Below are 21,406 nucleotides of genomic sequence, written 5' to 3'. Positions count from 1 at the left end.
GTACTATTAGCTTCAGTTTTGGATTCACTCTCTTTATTTTCTAGGAAATAATGAATGCTTATTGCATAGCTACTTAGTGGCATTACATTTTCTCTCTCTACTGGGGAAGAAACAGTCACCCGGTTTAGAATTGTTCTTTGAATCAAACTTTCTAAAGTAAAGAAACCTTGTTTTTCAAAAAATTTAATTCCCTCCCTCCCAAGACTGGATGGACCAGAGTGACATGGATAAAAAGCTCCCACGTGGCTGAGATCTATGTTTAAAAGAAAGGCATGGGATGGCCAGTATCAGCCCAATAAACTATAGTGCCACGATGAACGTTACCTCCTTTGTATTCCTTTCTTATCAGTCTCAGTAGCAGCAGCCCCATCATGATCCAGGTGATGGAATCAATTCAAAAGACATTCCCTGCACCCAGAAATTTAGCATGCTAGGAAGAAAGTTAGGCTACAGTTCTCCTCCCTAGCATCTAGTTTTCTAAGTGAAGGGAAATTGATGAATGGAAGAACTTTCTATCACATGATCCATGTCTCTACAGACATGGGTTTGCTACCTGTGTGAGAATAGGTCCAAAGGTTTAAAGGTACATGTTCCATGCTTGCTTCTTATCACTCCACTGCGGTTGCCAGTTTTTAGTAGCCACAGCACCTTTTCTGCTCAAGCTATTGGGTGAAAATCTTTATCTCCATGCAATGTAAAGTTTCACCTATGGATTTTTGCAGATAAAGCTGCTGTTAAAGGACAATCCAGTATATTCCTTCTGGTCATTGGGTAGCCTGCATCTAGATATATTCCCCACTCCCCAAAAAGTGTCCCTTTTAATCAATCAATTAATTATGGCTATTTTTGAAGGGACCCACATTTGGAGAACACCAAAAGGGCTGTTCATAAGAATGCCCTCAGGAGTTCAAATGAATGCATGAAGGGAAATAGCCTCTCATTCATACCAGCTCTCAGCATGTAGTCTCCAGGGAATGACAAGTGGGCATGTATGCAATGACCTTGGAATCTAGTACCGAGCAGGACAGCAAGGTGGAGGGTACAACATTGCCTCAGACCATGTTTCTGACTCTGAGCATGATGCTGATTATCAGGGGACCACTGACCCCACAACTGCCTGGCAGAAACCAAAGAACCAGATCCCACAGCCCCACGCCCTGCAGAATTGGAGGCAGCACCCTTACTGGAACCATCCATCATCTGGACCCATGGAACTAAATGCCTCCTACACCACCTCACCAGTCCAAAGGCACAGAGAGTGCACCAGCCAGGAGACCAGGGTAAACTGGAGAAGTGTCCTCAGACCAAAGGGCTGATTCTTTAAGACATTCTAGTCCTCTAAAATAAAGCAGACTGAAAACACCTCATTTAATGCCCAAGCTTTGCTTATTAGGAGCTGTCCTTGGTGCTGCAGCAATCAATTTGTCCTATCCATGGGGTCCTCTGTAGGACCAAAATAGGACAGTGTTGATTACAAGGGTGAGACTACCAGGTACCATACTGTTTCCATCTCACAACTTCAAATGGGTTGTTATGTTTGCTTTGTTGTTATATATACAGAATTGCTTCTTAATCGTTTGTATACTTTTTATTGTTTTATGGCTGTAACTGTTTTATTTGTTTCTTAATTGTATAATTTTACTGTTGTAACCCACCCTGGGATATTAAGGCAAAGGGCGGGTAAGTAATCTAACAAATAAATAAATTCCTTAAGGGGGTTGTCTGACCAGCCCTGTAGTGTAGTGAAATTGGATAGCACCAAAATATAAGGCTCTAAACTCACCAAGATGCTTTACAACTCACACAGTGAAGAACCCAGCATGAGAATTAAATTAGAGCCTCGACCTGAAGGGAAAACTCAATCATTTTCAATTTGCAGCTGTTAGTATTATCTTCTCTATAAATCCCAAAGCCTTCAAATAATAACCAAAGAACAGACTCATTCAGTATACACAATTTGCATGCAGAACTCTAGTTGATCAGTCTCTCCCCAGAAATATTCCCTTGCTCTTTGTTGCAGTCAGTTCTACTCACACTCCAGTAAAATCAATATGTCCTTTGGATTCACCTTATTTCATTATGTTCTAGGGCTGCTCAAAACTGTAAAACAATTTGTGTGTGTGTGTAAGGAACTGACGTGTGCGTATCATCACCAGAACCTTTATTGTCTTGTTTGAACATTGTTTTCAGTCTTTTGAGACTAAAGTTTGGGCTAGAGCTGGGTTATATATTCAGAGAAAGGATTTGGTAGGAAAGACATACTTCTGTCCTTTAAATCAGTATGAGGGGTGAGAGTGGCAGGAGCTGTGTCACCATCCTCAGATGTTAGCAGGGGAGAGGGAACAGACCAGAAGTTAGGTGACAGAGGAAGAACACTGAAAACATGGATGTGCTTGAACCACAGGACACACACCAAGACAATGAGGCAGAAGCAAGATATGCAGAGGAAGGAAGCAAGCAAAAGCAGAATGAATAATATGGCATGATTCAGGGTGAAAGATAAGAGAAAGTGGCTGAATCAGAAAAGTATGAAAGCAAGAGGAGAGGAGAGAGAAAGTGTGTATGAGAAAAAAGTGTGGCTGGAATGTCGGAAGGACTGTGGGTGTGATAGTGAAGGGGAGACTGATGTGGCAATAACTGTGGAGCATGCAGAGAGGCAAATAACAGTGGAGGAAGGAACTACAGGAAGCATCAGGAATACCAAGGGTGAGTTATACCAGGAGGGAAACTCCAAGGGTCCAAATAATAGGATGACACAAGGGATGACAAAAGAGGGTGTCATGTGATGAGACTCCTGAGTATACAGGCGGATACAGTTCTGCAGTTGATTGCCAGACCATCCCATGCAGCAATGACCAGGGCTACATGTTGGACAAGTCAGTGTGCAGTGAATGGTTCAGGGTTTCAGGCAGGAGGTGATTCCCAGCTCTACCTGGAGATGTGAGGAATTGAACCTGGAACCATCTGCATGCTAAGCAGATGCTCCGTGATGGAGCTATGGTCCTTCCACTTCCTAAAGTTCAAAGAAAAGGGAAGTCAATAGGAACTGCACAAATGATCCCCCTACATTTAATTCACTCAGTGAGTCTACATGGACAGAAAGTTCTTAGTGACCTACTTGAAAAATACTAAAGCCTTTTCCCCCGCCCCTGAGAAATGCTCAATTTGAAGCAGGAACTTAACTAGTGTGACAGTATTGATCTTCCATAGTCTAGCATCTAGTAAAAGAGGCAGTTTTGCTCTGTTTCTTAAGGAACTATCTCCCTCTTACTGTTGTACTACATTACTCACACAATGGACTCATCAGTGAAAGAATCACATTTTTTAAAAAGCAAAATATATTGTGGCTTGGGCAAAAATGCCATAGATATAAATATTTCTTTGAATAGGATTCCTATATAACAATTGAGCAAAAGTGCACATTTGTTGCCTGATAAACATGTTGCCCGTAAAGATCGTATTTGAATCAACTGAGAACTGATAATCTAAATATGCTCAGAAAAAAAAGAATTAGAAACAAAATATCATACTTCCCCCCCTGGTTCATACTAACAGCACAAAAGAGAGAGGTGAAAAATCAATAAAATTTTCATAAGCCAAACTATTTCCAGGCAGAATGCATCACAGGCTGCAAAATGCCTTCAAAATGAGTTTTAAGTAATGAGCCAATAAAATACAGATTGAAATTCATATGCTCCCTGAGGATGTATAAATGACAGTTTTGCTCAAGAATGCCCAAATGTCTTGTGTTGGTTACAAACAAGAAGAACACAGGGTAATAGTATGCTGAAAAAATAAGTGTCAAATCAACAATATTCCTTTTTCTTGCAGTTAACACAGACCAAACTAGTTTTAAAAGCCTGTTCCCACACCTCTTCCATCTTTTACGACACAGAACACAACAACAACAATAACAACAACAACAACTGCATTAAGTTTATGCAGGCTGGCTGTATGCACACAGAAATTGCCAGCTCACAAAGCAGAGAAGAGCATTGAGCCACATAGATTCTGAACTGTGAGTAAAGGAATAGTCTTCAGTGAGGTATCCCTCTTCCCAGTTCATACCAGCTTTTGCCTTTGTTGTCACCATATTTTGTCTAAAATGAAGCATAAACCAATATATAGGTTTTTCCGTTGGGAAAACAGTCTTGGTAAGACTTAACATTGACACTATTTGACCATAGTAACTTCATATGTCAGCTTTGGTTTAACATTGACTGCTATTTCATTTCTCCTTTAAGGAGATTTTAATATACTTTTAATGTATTTTTTGACCACCTTGAGCCGTTTAAATGAAAGGCAGCACAGAAACAGTGGCGCCTGCCCTGTGGAATGCCCTCCTACCAGATGTCAAAGAAATAAACAACTATCTGACCTTTAGAATATATCTGAAGGCATTCCTGTTTAGGGAAGCTTTTAATATTTGATGAATTATTGTATTTTAATATTTTGCTGGAAGCTGCCCAGAGTGGCTGGGGAAACCCAGCCAGATTGGATGGGAAATAAATAAATAAATAAATAAATAGTGCTAGTAGTAGTAGTAGTAGTAGTAGTAGTAGTAACAAAACTTGTTTGGGAATGTTCCACATCCCTATTCTGCACAAGTCTCTGTGGTTGTGTGAACAAATTCTGGTTGTAAAAACACTAAATATGATGAAAGAACATTAATATATAGAAGAGCTGTAGTTGAATGGACAAAGTCACACAGTGGAGTAAATTGTTTGCTGTGAACCTGGGGGAAACTCTTTCATTCCTCTCCTAGGATGAGTGGGAGCAACACACCACAATCCCTGGCTTACCATTAAGTCCCAATGTCAGGTTTGTTTCATTCAGACAAACCGTGATTGGTAAGCCAATGGCTTTACATGGTTTGGAGTGAAATAAAACATCAGCCCTGGGCTGAACGTAGAGATAGGCTAGGGATTGGAGTTATTGTTCCAACTCACACTAGGGGATGAACCAAGTAAGAACCATCTGCACATTCAGAAACCATTAACTATGGTTTACCATGATGTGCAAATGCAACCCATGCCTGAATATGCAAACAGACCAAAAGGGGCTGATGGTGTGATCTGTTCTCTACTGTGCACAGATATGCATAATGAGAGATACATCTGAATTTGCGCTCTCTCTCTCTCTATCTCTCTCTCTGTGTGTGTGTGTTTGTGTGTGTGTATTTAAAGGAAAGGAATTGCTTCCATTTTATGTGAGGATATATTCAAGACTTCTATTCACAACTCATTTAGCATCAAATATTTCAGAGCTGCAATTTCGTTTACCCTCCAGTTATAAAGAAATTAAATTGCGCATCTAGCTGGCTGGCTATCTTTTAACACACTTTTAAAAAAAGAAAAAGTTACATTCTGTTTAAAGTGAGCCGAAGTATTGGCCAGACAGGATTTTAATAATAAGGTCAGCAGACAGGTTAATACAGTAAAACCAACCTTAATGATACTCTCATCTTTCTGATTTAAAATACACATGTCATAGAGCAGCAGGGGTCAAGAGCCAGCCTGAGGCATCTAGACCACACAAATGCACAATACCAATAAATGAGGATATGTGCAGTCACTGAGAAGAAAATAATAGCACCTGCCTGGTTGGCGAGTAACAATATAGTAGTAGTAGTAGTAGTAGTAGTAGTAGTAACTAGCTTTGTACAATAAAAACATATAGGAGTGAGTTACTGCTTGTCTGAAGAGCTTTCCCGAATTATATCTTTTCATCTTTAGTTATGTGACCAAAATTCAACGTTTTGTAGACTGTGGGTGTGGAGTTGGAATTCCACTCCTCTATCCCCATGTTTTCAGGTCAAAGGTGATATTTTTTCTGATTCAAGCACTGTTTCTTCACAGTGAGTGGCTGCTGCCACCCTCCCATTGCAATCCAAAATGATACTTATTATTTAAAATATTAAAAGATTATTATTTATTGCATAGTTTAACTGTAGCATAATGGCTTATCCACACCAGAGTCTACTGCGTAGCTGTCAAGTGATCCTTCCAAGCCTACAATTCTATGATTATTACAATGGAGGTTATGAAGGCTGGATGCTTAATTATGTAAACATTGATTACAACAAAGTGAGTGGCATCTCATACACTGGAAACCCAGTATATTTATAATTAATGTCTGTTCCAGGTTTGCTTTCCTGACATCATATATTCTCTCAAACAATAAAAATATAATGAATTATTGTTCTAATAAATACGATCTCCTGAAGACTACTAAAAACCTGTTGACATTTCCTTTCTTTGTAACCAACACTAATAATTGGAATGATAAAGCACTTAATGGCAAGGCTTCCATACAACATGAACATTGTAGAATGAAACAGAGTGCAAGCCAAAAGCTGGAAACAAACAAATGATGAAGCCCACCATGCTTGAAGACTGAGCTTGAAATAGTACCTAGAACATCAGGGCTGCCCATTCCCACATGAGGCAAGGTGAGCTGAATGCCTTGGGCACCAGGATCCACAGGGGCATCAGATCCAGATTCCAAGGAATGCATCACCTGCTGCTGCTGCTGCTGCTGGTGCTGCCATGGTAGCAGTGACAGTTGTGTCACACTCCTTGAAGACCAGATCTGCCATCTCTACAGCAGCATCTTGGTGAATAGGAGGCGCTGCTGGTCTCTTCCCACTTCTAGGGGGAAATGGCAGGGACTTCCTTCCAGGGTCTCCTGGGCTGTGCATCTGCTTGGCATGTTTTCAGAGTAGGCCCCTCCCCTCCTGCCATGGCCTTTGATTCCCACTTCAACCGTCATATAAGGTTGATTTGATTTGGCTCCTTGCTCCTGATGTAGACCTTTATTCACTGCCCCCCTTGTTCCTAATGTACATCTTCACTCATCCCTTCTTCCCTGGAAGGCACCATTTTGTGGTTTGGCTCAAGTGCTGAAACATGTTGGGCCAGCCCTGAGGAACGTTGTACAGATACAGAGATGGTTGCTCCCATATGGGGTACATGAGAGCAGCCATCTTTTTTCTCTGTCGAATTCCCCCAGGATGGGACTGCACATTAGCACATATAGGGGTGCATTTTAGAACAGTTTTTTTTTGTTTCTGTGCAGACATTAAAGAGCTGCTTTAAGCTGCAGTCAAATGTTTTTGAAATTGGGAAAAGCAGCCTTCAGACCACCTCATAAGTATAGCAGGGACCCGTCCATGTTGATTGTTGGCTTAACCGATAGATCTGATCACACATGGATCTGAGGGAGGTGAAATGGGTAGGTTTGCTCCAAAACATGAAGTGAACCAGATTCCTCACCATCCCTAACTATGACTATTATATTTATTATTTATTTGAATAACTGTGTATTGTCCAAAATTGATCTAATGATGGTTCCCTGTGAGTGGTTTTAGGAAGAGATTAGGGATATCATGTTCTATTTCATTGGAATAGTTCTCCAGTCCTCAGATTATAGTTTGTAGCGGCAGGGAGGTTACAATACTGCATGAAGATTTTCACATATTCACCTGCAGGATGGGTTTGGAGGGTCACATGGTGGAATAAATTTGAAAAGGGAGTGGCAAGTTCAAAAGGTTAGTCTTAAGAGTGTCACTAGGAAAAATAATTCACAGGGGGTGAAACTCACACCCCCAATAAATCACAATAGAATTAAAAACTTCCATGTACATTCCCAATGTGTTCGCAGCACTTTCTTGGACCAATAAGGAGGCTGGCTGTGTAGCAGACAGCCTGGAGTTGAAATATCTTACTAAATTAGTTCCCTGAAATCTGTATTTATCCAGAGTCTTTTCCACTCTATCAGGCACTTCAAAATCTACAAAAGTAATAGGAGGCAAGTCTTGGATCTCTTTATTATATCCCAATAAGTTTAAAAAAATCAAAACCTTTATTTTAAAAATAATGTTGCATTTAATGGAAACATCAGCTCTCTGCCTTATCATTTCAACAGTGTCAGTAATGGATGCTGGTGAATGCTGAAGGATTTGAAACGCTCAAAATTATGACACTTCTGATATTTTGAAACTTGTGTTATTTCTCTAAAGGTCATCAAAAGGTTGCAAGATGTTGGAATCTTTAAAGTCTTTAAAAAAACAAACCACTTTCTCTAATCAGCTCTGCTGGTTATATTATCTCATTTTGTCAATATACTTATCTCTGGATGCACTATTTAAGATGGAAATTCAGTGGTAAACTCTAAGAAAATGAAATCTTGTAGATGGACCTTAAAGGCAGTGGGTTGGAGGGAAGGAAGGGTATTCACCAGTGTGCTGGAGATGTCTTGACTGCATCTTAAGCTTCTTTTGTTATCTCTGTGGTGAGTACAGGATTGTACCTGGAGTGTCCACAAAAATTTAAATTGGTATGCTATTCTGACACACACAAACCACTCAAACACTGTAAGTTACTTCTAACTGTTGCTCAAAGGAAATGGAGAAACCAAAGGCCACACTTAAATTATTGTAAGAGATGTTAAGAGTGGTATGAATGGAAGACACATTCTTACTTCCTAGAATTCTTTGTTCTGATAAGCCGATGTGTTATATCACCCTTTTCTTAAATAATTGTGTCCAGATTCTCCATATCTGCTCAACGAGACATGTTCTCCATACAGAGTACTTGCAAAAGGAAAATTAGGCTACTTACCTTGTATTTGTAGAACATGCCCAAAGAATCACATCTGCTATTAATCAAAAGGTACTTTGGTCCCCTAGAGAAATGCAAATGTCTAGTCTTAAATTGCCTCTTTACTGTAGGTAGCAATTCTGTACCCACTTACATAGGACAAAGTCCCATTGCACACAGGGGAGCTTACCTCTGAGTAGACATGTATAGGATTGTACATGTTTGTGACAAACTTGCCCTATCACAGTGTTTTTAATGATTTATCCTGACCACAATAATCCATTATTTCATACTTTTGAGAACACAAGCATCCTTCTATTAACCAGATAGAATCTCTTAATGAGCTTAATATAACTTTATCAGAAGCAACTCAAAACATTAAAATATATAAATTAGAGATATCACTGAAGTTCAACTCCAAACCTGAGTTCTGTCTCTGGTCACTTCCAGACTGTTTTTTTTTTTAAAGGAGGGATTCAAGTGCATTCTAGAAATTTAGGTTTATGCAATTAAAGTGGATTGAAATGTTCTGTTGCCATAGTATGAGCAACCCAATTTTTTTCTAGTTGGGAAAGTGATGGGGAAAGTGCACTGAAAAGTGTAGAATAAATGAATGGTTAATAGGAAGAGGCATAAGCACTGCCCAAGCAAATCAGTGCACTTGCTCATGTTGTATTATCACTCTGCAAAAAGTCGGAACAAATGCATAATAAATACCAGACATAGTCTGACCTCTGTATAAGCTTTGTGCAAGCAGATCAGGATGAATGCTCAAGAAAGAGGCTATACGATGCTTGTAACAGTTCTTTTGTATTATATATTGCAAAAGGAAATAAAATCATTTTTTAAAGGAAAAGGAAACAGGCCATCTGGAGAAGCCCTCACTCACATTTTACAATGATAAGAAGCTGGGAAGGGCAGCTGTTTATCTTACAAGCTCAACAGCTTCAAATGTAGGAAGTATTGTACCCAGTAGGTAGCTATGGTATTATATAAACTTAATTACTAAATTTTTATGAACAAATTATATAGGCACATAAAATTGACAAGTGGCTAATTTCGGAAGCCCATCTTGAAGAAAACAGTTGCGTAACGTTTTATCAACAAGCAGCCTAACTGCACCAGCCTAGTGTTTAAAGATCTTTTCAGTACACATGGGAATGTCAATTAACGCTTTTAAAATTTGAATTGGATGTACAAGGGTAAATCACCTGCAGGCAATTTTACATGACTAACAGCTGCAGAGAGCACCATAGTTCTTCATGGCATGGAAAGCCTCATATCTTCATAAGGCTTAACAGTCCTCTGGAGTATTAATTAAGGCATTGTCCCAAAGCAGGCAAACAGTGCAGAACGTCTTTTGGAAAAAGAATTCATCGCTTTTGCAAAATTGGCTAGATGGTCACAACTCATCTACCAAAATGTAAAAGACTGAAAGAGTCTGTGCCTTGGAAAGTCAAACTTTGCTCAGGAAACATCAAAGATGTACACTGCACTTGTTCTCTGACACATTTTAACTAAAAGTACTCTGAAGGTTGAAAAGGATGACACAGGGTTTCTAAAATGATGTCTGGCAAAAGTGTTCTGGGAAGTAACTTGGCTGTGTCACTCACATCTAACAGCAATTCCCATTAATCTACAGGCACTGGGTCACATATCTATTTGCTATATAATCCCCTATAATTTCCCACAGAACACAATTCTTGAACCGAGGTGGTAAAGAATGGTCCCAATTGTAAACAATATTGTCAAGTTGCCACTTTCAGGATGAAACAGGTAATATATAGTTGTTAATCTAGAGTATTATTGTGAAAACATGTTTTCTGAAACCAGGATAATCCTGACTTGTTCTGACTCATTCAGTTTTCGCAAATATTAGCTACATGGCATCTCAAGACTGCTTGAGTGAGCAAATGTCCTGGGAATTATTGTGTACAGAGTATTCATAGATTTATTTCACGCTGCATTCCCCTCCCCACCCCCACCCCTAGGTATGAGGAGACAGAATGCTTCAAAGTTACAACGATGAGGGAAATCCACCTTTGTATCTTGACTGACTCACAATGTACTTTTAGGTTGTATACCACATTGCAATATTTTATATGAAAGTGTACTGGTGAATTTAAAATGTGAAAATGCTTAAATAAAACCAATAAATAAAAAATAAAAGACCCTGGATGAAGAACATAGACATTGTGTAAAGTAGTCATTGATAGCCTTGATCTTCATGAATTTGTCTAATCCTTCCCTGGCAGGTTTTGAATAAACATACACAAACTTATTGAGTGATAACATAGAAGATAGATAAGGATGTATAGAGTTTTATAATATGCAGAAGTTATTGTTTAAAACTTTAATAAAAATTATTATAAAAAATATATATAATATGCAGAAGTTAACTAGAAGGGAAATCAGAGAGAGGAGCTGAGGGAAGTCATAGGAGGGAGGGAGGGTTTGTTGGGGAGGGGGAGGGGGAAATGGGGGGGACAAGGAAGATGATTTGTTTGGATAATTTGTTATGTTGAAATTGTTAATAATTCCCCCCCCAAAAAAATAAATAAATTGTCTAATCCTGTTTTAAAGCCATCCAGGTTGTTGGCCACCACTACATCTTGTTTGACTGACTTCCTGGATGTTCCTGGACACAGAGCAACTGCCGTAGAAAACAGCAATTCCACACTGGAAACTGCAATTCCCTTCTCCTCTCCACAATGCCTCAGCAGGATGTAACGTCTTGACAGTTCTGGGTAAGTAAAATGGAAACTGTCAGGAACAGCCATATGAGTTCAGCCGGCGCCAGGGAGAGGCTAGCCACCCACCCAAACTACAGAAATGGGTGTCAGTGGGAGTCTCCATCACATCCATTCATTCTCTGGGCATTTGTTTTGTAATGAAGGAAGATGGACCCCGTTCAGTTTAATTTTTCAACTTCAATGGATTTTGTATGGGGACTGATTTATAAATCCGGGGGCTGTCCCCAGGAAATGGGGATGTCTGGTAACCTTACTCTGAAATAATTGCACACTCCTTCTGTGCATTGTATAGCAACTTACACATATGCATGGGAATGACTGAATCAACACACTGCATTGTTCCGGTGTCTATTCACAGGAAACACATGAGCAGGTAGGCCACTCTGCAACCATTTCAAGCGTTGCTTGGAGACTGGACATGTGCATGTGGAGCCTGTTACTGTGACTGCACTATCTCCCTTTACACAGTGAAAATCTAGATAGGGGTTCTCTTCTGCCCCACAGCATATGACATCTGACAACCAATGGCTGAAGTTCTAGAAATAGCAGCCTCAAAGTAATGTTGTCTTCATGCAGTACCTACTCGAAGAAAACACAGAAAACTTCAAATGAATAAAGAGAAAGAAGAATTGGTGTGCAGGTGTGTGGTAATATTTCCAGAATCATTAACAGCAGGAGAGTATGAGAAAGAGATCTCTTTCCAAAAATGGCATGTAATTGTACCGCAGCTCAAGCTGTCTGACCTAGTTCAAAATGATCTTTATCACTATTGGTTTCCTGTATCCTCTCTAAAAAGCAATTAAATATTACATATCTTTCTGGTTGTCCCTACTGAACTGAAGCAGAAATGGGGGGGGGGGACCTCAGTGATTGTTATTACAGAAGAAAGTGTTATATATTTTTCAGATTGTGTACTGAAAACCGTATTAGTGATTTGGTGACTGCTGCAGCATGCCCACAGATTGCTTACTAGAAGAAGGCCCTGGCCAGAGAAGGAGCGGGATTGGCAGGCTCTGTGGTTTGTTCTAGACCCCAATATATACACGTTGGTGCAATGGGACTTGTGCAGTGTTGCAGGTTGCTTGGCATTACAACAGAAACCAGTTTTGCTGACAGGGCAGAGGTCCAATACTCCTCTCAGTAGAATGAGCAGGAGACCCTCCAAATTCAGTAGGAGGGCTAGGAATGCAGGAGGGCTAGTGTAGTATTGCACATAAGGTGTACCCCAGAGTCAAAGAATGAAGCTACACATCTGCAAATAAAACATTTTAAATGTGTTGTAATGTGCAATATACAAATGTCACACTAGATGGCGACACTGAGCTATGCCAAATTCAATGTATTTTTCAAAGCATTTTTAAAAAGCATTTTCACAGCGTTTTTATATGTATGTAGATTCTACCTAACACTACCCTACTGCTGTAGTGAAAAGGAACCAAGGGTTACAGAGACAGGGAAATCTCTGCACGAACTGCTTATATTGTGTAACCAGGGCAACAGGATAAGCATGGGAGAGTATCACCTACTCTTTGCTGTTTTTCTGTATGTTAGCGACTTTATGTCAACTGCAGATTTCATCTACACATACTTATTTCCTTGCCAGTGCTTCTTTCTCATTGTTTACTCCTAGGTAAGTGGATATCAGATTGTGGGCATCAAAGGACCTTACCAAGACAGCTTTTCTGTTGATGCTCAAGTTGCACTGCAGATTCAAGTCTCCATGATCAACCCTCAGGAATGCACAAACATCTGTTATATAAGAACATGGAAATAAAATATTTGTACCCTACTGAATCTATTCACTTCTATTTGATATACCTCGTATGCCACTGAAAAGCTGGTTTGTTTTATGGGTAGGAGAACAAAGCAGCACATAATTATATGGTAGGCGTACAATAACATGATCTTACAATAACGTGCAGCTATATGCGAGAATCTGATTTTATGAAATAAGTGAAATTACATCCATCACCTTTATCCAATTATACTATGGAAAAATCTGATTCTAATTTTCCTCCTGAGTTTGATCGTACTGAATTTGATCATCTAGCAAGCAATAGCTTTAGTCTCATAGCTGATGTAATGATTATAGAAAATTGTCCAGTGAATGCCACTACTTCTACTCCTTGATTATCAGATTTTAAAATTGGACCATTTACTGCAGTCTCTGACTCATTAAAATATTGTCTTCAATATCCATCTCTTTATGTTCACAATAGGACCATCCCGCAGTAGGGTCAATGTGACAAGAAAATGGGCTTTTATTCAGACAGTGGTGACATTCACAGCTACAATATTAATATACTTTTTATAAAGGATTTTGACATTGCTGGTAGCTATGCATTAATACTTTTCAGGACTGTGCGCTAATGGACTGATGTGAAGTTCATGTTGCATTAAGCCAACCTACATGACCAAAATGCTTTCGACAAAATTGTACGCATCACTTTGTGCTGTATTTTTTTATACGGGCCTGAGCAAAGTCAATGGAATGAAATAATCCAGAATTTTGATGGCTCAAACATAACTTCTGAGCCCTTTCATACAACCATGGGAAAGGATCTTAACAATTGACCCAGTGGCATAGGAAGGGGGTGTGGTTTGCCCTGGGTATCATCACTGAGGTGGGTAACAAAATGGCAAAATATTTTTTTAAAAAATCGGCTCACGACACTTTTTAAAATAAAAAATATTATTTAAAACGAGTTTAATAACTTCATCTGACAATTAATTAACCTCAACCTTAACATAATAAATATTGGAACTTTTTATTTCAGTCAACAAACACAGCGGAATGCGGCTGAACTCCACGCTGTGTAGTGGAGAGTGTATGGACAAGGAAGAGGGGAGTGTGTTTCTTTCTGCCGAAGTCTGTCTCTGCAGTTTGTACTTGAGCGAGACATAAACAACCAGTGACTCATCATCACTCAACCCGCAACCAATCCTATCCGCTGCCATACCGGTCAGTCATCCCATGTCATTCTGTGGGGTTAGTTGTGCATTATTACTGAAGCTTATAAGTGCTGTGCTGAATTAATTTTTGTTACATTTTTTAGTTCATTGATTCATTGTGATCATCCTCTTTTCTATGATAATTGAGTTTGGTAAGTAACGTAAATGTTATGATGCATAATATTTGTTTGTATTTGTATGTTAAGCCAAAGCTGCGAAATACAGTGGTACCTCGGGTTAAGTACTTAATTCATTCCGGAGGTCCGTTCTCAACTGGAAACTGTTCTTGTGGTTCGAGGACCCGACCCCCGCAATGTGGAATGAATGCGCAAGGACACGTGATATAAGGTTAATGGGCAAGAAAAGGCCACAACTTTATTGATTATAGCAGTGAAAAGGTATTGGCTTAGTCATTGGATGTCTAAAACAAGGGGGTTTATTCACCAATAGGTGGAGCCTGTTGATGCTAATCCAACTATAGGCTCTCCCCTGATGTCACCGAGGGTCGTGCCATGGCCTCCCGCCAAGCAGGCATCGGACAGAGTACACAACCACCAGATTCCTTTAACGGAATACCCCAAAATTGAAGGCACAGGCGATGGCCACACCTAGCCCTTCGACACACCACAACACATTATTCCAATGCCTAACCGCCACCCGAGCCGAAAAAGGCTCACCGCCAATACCCTCACAGCTGTAACCAATCCCAAATGCTGTTGATGACACTATCTAGCCAAATGTCATTCCCCTGGTCTGAGAGATGCACCCCGTCATTCCGGTATAAGGCCTGGTCGCCGATCCGGATACGGTCATGATAAATGACTCGGCCATTCATGAAGCGCACCCAACGGGCCACTGCCTGATTTACGAGTTTCCTGGTTTTTTCAATGGCCATACAGTTCTGCACACCACGCCAAAAAATTCTCTTCAGGAAGGAGGACCAGAACACCGTTGTTCTGGGACACAAGGCAGCAAACGCATCCAAGTCTCTTTTTATGTTCCACAACAAGTCCGCACTCGAGACGACGGAGAGAAGAATGAGGCCGAGGAGGACCTGGCGCCGCAGCAAAAGGCTGCTGTAAACGCCCCCTCGGAGGCACCTGGTTGGTTTAGGTGCCAGCCAGGTGAGTGGGGGAGGCAGGGGGCTAACGCCCCCTGCTAGGGGTGGAGCGCGGGCTCCTGCCCACAACCACTCCCCTCTCTTCAAGGGAGGAGAGTCTTTAACGTGAAGCACCACTTTAGCTAATGGGGCCTCCCGCTGTCGTCGCGCCGCCAGAGCACAATTTCTGTTCTCATCCTGAAGCAAAGTTCTTAACCCGAGGTACTATTTCTGGGTTAGCGGAGTCTGTAACATGAAGCGTCTGTAACCCAAGGTACCACTGTAGCAAAATTAAGTAAAAAAACTCATTCATAAGAAATTCCCATAGCCAAAAAAAAAAAAAAAGGTTTTAAGTGCTTATGCTCACAATGTTAAGTAAATAAACCAGGAAATAACACTTGCAACTGTAAGTATCTCATTTTTCCTTCTTTTAATAATTTCCATGTGAGGGGGAGGGATGCCAATAAATTTTCCACACCGGGTACCACCTGACCTTGCTAAGCCACTGAATTGACCTGTACTATAGGATGACCATGTTGATTGGAGCTGATGGTCATTGTAGTTCAATAACATCTTGAGTGCAGCATGTTGTTTCCCCCTGGTCTATAGCAAGCTGCCCTTCAAATTATATTTAATTTTCCATTGTAATAGGCAATGTAGGTCCTTGTATGAAATGCTTCCATCTCATCAGAATCTGTCCCGACAGAATGAGTGGGGGGGGGGGGCAGGTAATAACAGCAGATCTAAAACTAGCACCCAGAGTCAAGAATAATTGGAATAATTGGACTGGAAGTAACAAATAGATGCTAAAGGCTTATTTTGCATAATTTAAATGCCAGAATAATAAATTAATAATAATCAAACTCTTCGTGGTGCATCTGTTGTAGCTAAGTGACAAAATCAATGTATTATTTTAGGTATAGCCTCTCTGGAGATACAACAGAGGGGCAGCTCCCCTGCTCCCTCACCCCCCCCATCCAGGATTCAGGACATAATATTCTCCCATCTGTTTGCTTGGAAGTGAAAACAAAGGAGTAGCTTTGAATGTCTCAAAGTTAAACAGATTCTTCCTCTATATAAGGACTCTGAGGCTTAATGTGAAATACGAGCACTTATTTGCAACAAAGCTGACAGAAAATCAAGATGCTGAGGGACCTGAGCCAAGACAAACAGGATCACCTGAACTTACCAGATGCATTTTATCAACTATTGCCACTTGTTCTAGGACATGCTGTGCCATAGCATGTAGTGAATGACTACTATTTCAGGAAACTGTGTATTTACAGGTTAATTTTATGCTTGGTTATGTAGAAACAAGACCCGCAAGTTTCATCAGTGAGGCTTGCTCCTTAAAAGTGGTGCGATCTTGTCCCCAGGATTGTGGATGCCTGCCACAGCAACATGTACATGCCATGTCACACACGCATGCCTGCATGTAGTGCGTGTGACATCACACGCACACACCTGCCGTAGTGCGTGTGACATCATGCATCGGCAGCTGGGGGTCATTTGGAGGTGTGCAAAATGTTTGCCGCCTGTATGAGCATACCAATTTATGGCCTGCAGAATGGAGAGTTGTGCATATCTGGATTACATTAAAATGTACACTGTAGTGTGGGTGTGCATCTGATGCAGGTATCTTCTCAATCGATATCACACAGACACTCACAGGATGTCTGCTACACACCTGGATTCATTAATTGCTTAGGGTTCTTGCGATTTTGTGCAGGTGCAGAAAATATACCCATGCAAACTAGCCATGCTACCATTCCCATTTCTATGCACAGAACTATCAGTAAGCAAAACTGATGCAAACATTCCATCTCCCCTCCATCACCAGGTTAGGTAAGATAGTGGTCTATGACCGCTCCCCGCTTAAAACGGGGGGTGCCCTTTGTGTGGACGCGTGCAGCCCCTAGATCTGGAGCGGCTCCAACAGCATAGGCTTGGCTTTGCCTTCCCTCAGGTGGGATACCTGGAGGTCTCCGCCTACCTCAGTCAGTTGTCCAATCCCACCTGGGGGAAGCGTTGCCAAGGAGACCAGGCCAGGTAGGGGAGGGATTACCTGCCCACACAATAGAGGGAGGATCTTACCTGGGAATTCTCACTTGGGGGGGGGACCGCGCGGGATCTGGGGACTCCGCCTGTCCACGCAAATGACTTTAGGTAATTTTTATTACAGGATATTTTATTTCAGTTCTCTGTCCTGTTTCGGGAAAAGGGGAAAGCCATCAGGGGAGGGGTATGCTCTGCCTCTACATGCACAAAAAGATTCACAAACACAAATCAGCAGTTTTTGTTGCAAACTGCTGTGAAAAGCAGCAACCAACAGCTAGTCAACTTTGAAAACATATTAAGAATGGGGGTGGGGGAAGCTTAGATTTGCTTAATAATCCATGCTTTAAAAAATGAATAAATCAATGTTTCTTTCAAAGGCACATAATCCATCTACTGCTCTGCAAGCCACTTTATAAGGGGACAAGCAAAAACCAAATTCATTTTTAAGATCTAAAGGTTTACTTTCCGTAATTTGAAGCCTGATAATATCAGTTGTTGATAAGTATTCCCCTTCATTTCTGGAGAGGACACAAAACACTGATTAAATATGCACACTATGTTCAGAAATTGTATATAAATTACAATTACCCATATTAGTGCTAATGTTACTTAAATGCTGACCTGACAGAAATATCAGTACTAGTCATATTGTTTTTATGTTACAGTATTAAAATAATAAACACTTTTCCAATCTGCAATATGAGATGTGATTCACTAATCTAGAAAATTAGATTTCTCCAAGATCATAGATTATATTTGCCAAATGCCAGAAATTTGAGTGTGTTTTTTTCTTTTTTTAAAAAATGAGAGAATAATGCAGGATAATCTAATATGAAAGGCTATTATCCACTCGTTCGTGAATGGGTTAGACAAATGTCATTTGTCCAACCCATTTGTTTTCATTTTTTATGTTGAAAATTCCTTTCTCAATAGTGGAATTTTCTGTGGTTGTTGAATGTAGCACATAATGTGAAGAAACTGTTTCACTGTGTTTGGTGTGATGCATGGACACAGGGAGGTGCCCAGGAAGCCCTGAAGGTTGCCATACGTCCAGAAAATCCTGGACATGTCCTATTTGGGGGGGCCTGCACCCCCATCTGGGGGGATTTATTTTTTTTGCATTTTATCGGAATATCCGACTTTGGGGGGTATTTATTTATTTCCAGCTCTGGGTGGCAGTGGCTGCTAAGGAAGCCGCCACCGTCACTGCTTCTCTTTCCTGCATGGAAAGAGTTTGTGAGTAGTGGAAGGGCTGGGAGCACTAGAGGCAGCAGTGGCAGGTCCTCCTGACAAGAGACCTGGGTGCAACCACCAAGGGCCCACCTCTTGCCTGTCGTGCGATTGGTAGATAATGGCAATTGGTGGTTGTGAATGGCAGTGAGTGGAGCTGCCCTCAAAAAGCTCAAGAACTTGTCTGGCAATCTCCCCAAAAAAGGTTAGGAACTTCTCTGGTGATCTCCCCCCAAAAATTTGTCCAGATGTTAACTTCATAAAATACAGCAACCCTATGTATGATGAAGTGGTTAGACTTGTAATCTGAGGAACCGGGTTCGTGTCCCCGCTCCTCCACACGCAGCTGCTGGGTTACCTTGGGCTAGTCACACTTCTTTGAAGTCTCTCAGCCTCACCTCACAGAGTGTTTGTTGTGGGGGAGGAAGGGAAAGGAGATTGTTAGCCGCTTTAAGACTCCTTCGGGTAGTGATAAAGCGGGATATCAAATCCAAACTCTCTTCTTCCCTACATGAGATGATTGTTTAACAAGACCAGGCACAGGCAAACTCGGCCCTCCAGGTGTTTTGGGACTACAACTCCTATCATCCCTAGCTAACAGGACCAGTGGTCAGGGATGATGGGAGTTGTAGTCCCCAAACATCTGGAGGGCCGAGTTTGCCTGTGCCTGAACAAGACGAATCAACATCTCTGCTCATGCAAGAGACTTCCACTTGCACAATGGAACATCCCTTTTCAACTCCCAGTGCATGCCCAAAATCTGTTCCAAAGGGTTGGGAGACCCTTAAGTGAAAATTTTGTTGGCACATGGGAGAGGAGAAGTGGAAGTCCTGCTTCTGTGTGGAACTCTACACAATATCAGCTATACCCTTATGATTAGAGTTCCTGACTCTTCACATTTTAGCAAATAGCAATCGTAAGAGTGGGTTAGATTATAAGAATTAGATCAGTACTTCAGCATCACGTAAAGGGGGGCAATTTTCATTTAAATAACAGTGCTGGAGGAAATGGTTAAAAGAAACCCTACAGCACTATGGTCTAAACTTGAATCATCTCGAATTGTGGCTGCTTTCTTTATTCCTTCCATAATATTTATATACCACACATTGGGGGTGTGGGGTTGAGTCACAATGGTAATAGTAGCAAAAGCAGCTGCAGCAATAACAATAATGCTAAAAACAACTAGTAACCTAATTCACAAAAGAAGAAGAAGAAGAAGAAGAAGAAGAGGAGGAGGAGGAGGAGGAGGAGGAGTTGGAGGAGTTTGGATTTGATATCCCGCTTTATCACTACCCGAAGGAGTCTCAAAGCGGCTAACAATCTCCTTTCCCTTCCTCCCCCACAACAAACACTCTGTGAGGTGAGTGGGGTTGAGAGACTTCAGAGAAGTGTGACTGGCCCAAGGTCAACCAGCAGCTGCATGTGGAGGAGCAGAGATGCGAACCCGCTTCCCCAGATTATGAGACTACAGCTCTTAACCACTACACCACACTGGCAGTAGAATATATCACTATTGCATAAACCAAGGTTGGGGGCCCTTGGCCCTCTATATGTTGCTGGACTCCCATCCCTCATCTTTGGCCAGGCTGGCTGAGGTTGATGGGATCTGGAATACAACAACATCTGCAGGATCACAGGTTCCCCATCCCTGCCTTAAAAAGCCAAAATATCCCATAGGTTTACAAAAACAGTATGGATGCATAGGACCTTCCTATAGCCTAAGACTGCGCTTGGTAGGAACCTGTAGTTCACTTCAATGTGTTGTTGGGGAAAACACAAGAGACAGAAGAACAACAAGGTTTTACAACATTCAAAAAGTTACTTTAAATTAAGGTTGGGGCACCTGTGGTCCTCCAGACGTTGTTGGAGTCCAGCTCTCGTGAACCCTAGCCAGCATGACCAATGGTTGGAGACAATATCTGTAAGGCCACAAATCCCCCAGCTCTGCTTTAAATTATTGTGCAATAATTTAGAGTTAAATGGAGCAGATCAATATCCAGGTTTCCAGACTATTGCCTACTATAGGAGGCAATGATTAAACATTAAACTTCCTTGTTGTCTCTCTTTAGATCAAAGAGCAATCTTCTCTCTCTCTCTCTCTCTCTCTCTCTCTCTCACACACACACACACACACACACACTTCATGCAGTGTATCTCCTTAGAGCTTTTAGATTCAATATTAGAGAAATTAAATATGCTTGCAATTACAGCCCATTATTCATGCAAACCACTCAAACCTGGCTTAATGATATGCCATTCCTTAGATCCATATTCATACATTAGTGTTCCCCTCCTTTGATTAACACTGGGATCAAGACAATTAGTACATTTTATTTGCAAAAAAATAAAATGGAATATGCTTTCTTTGCTTTACTCCTTCTCCCTACGATGCATCTAAGTGTGAAGGCTAAGAGGGCATGATGTTCTGTTAGAGTATGCTGTCAGAATATATTGTGATTTGTTTTATTACTCAGTATTGATCCAGGTGTTCTGATATAAAACCCATACATTCTTCTCCTTCTTCTTGATATTGGAAGCAGAAGGACAAAAGGAAATATCAGATTCGGCTATGTTGCTTTTCTAATCAGCTGAATATTCACTACTCAACACAAGTCAACAGTTGGAGATAAATACAAGAATCTTGTTCTTTAAATCCTGTTCTTTTGGGGCATATAAGGAGAAATGTACGGTATATTAAGTGGGACTTACGATTG

General features: G+C 40.9%; 1 long non-coding RNA gene across 2 annotated transcripts; it reads left to right on the top strand.

The window, feature by feature from the left end:
• Positions 1-6,623: 6,623 nt before the first annotated feature.
• Positions 6,624-13,122, top strand: LOC310845813. Of its 2 annotated transcripts, XR_014564968.1 has the most exons (6): positions 6,624-6,776; positions 7,663-7,809; positions 10,294-10,376; positions 11,184-11,347; positions 11,930-11,993; positions 12,984-13,121. It is a non-coding gene; the product is annotated as an uncharacterized lncRNA (long non-coding RNA). The 2 variants fall into 2 exon arrangements; XR_014564967.1 differs by lacking the exon at positions 11,930-11,993 and having other exon boundaries at positions 12,984-13,122.
• The last annotated feature ends 8,284 nt before the right edge of the window (positions 13,123-21,406 follow it).

This window comes from Podarcis gaigeae (genome assembly GCF_964106915.1).
Source record: "Podarcis gaigeae genome assembly, chromosome: 5".
NCBI classification, from domain to species: Eukaryota; Metazoa; Chordata; class Lepidosauria; order Squamata; family Lacertidae; genus Podarcis; species Podarcis gaigeae.
This window is presented reverse-complemented; position numbering and strand designations above follow the sequence as displayed.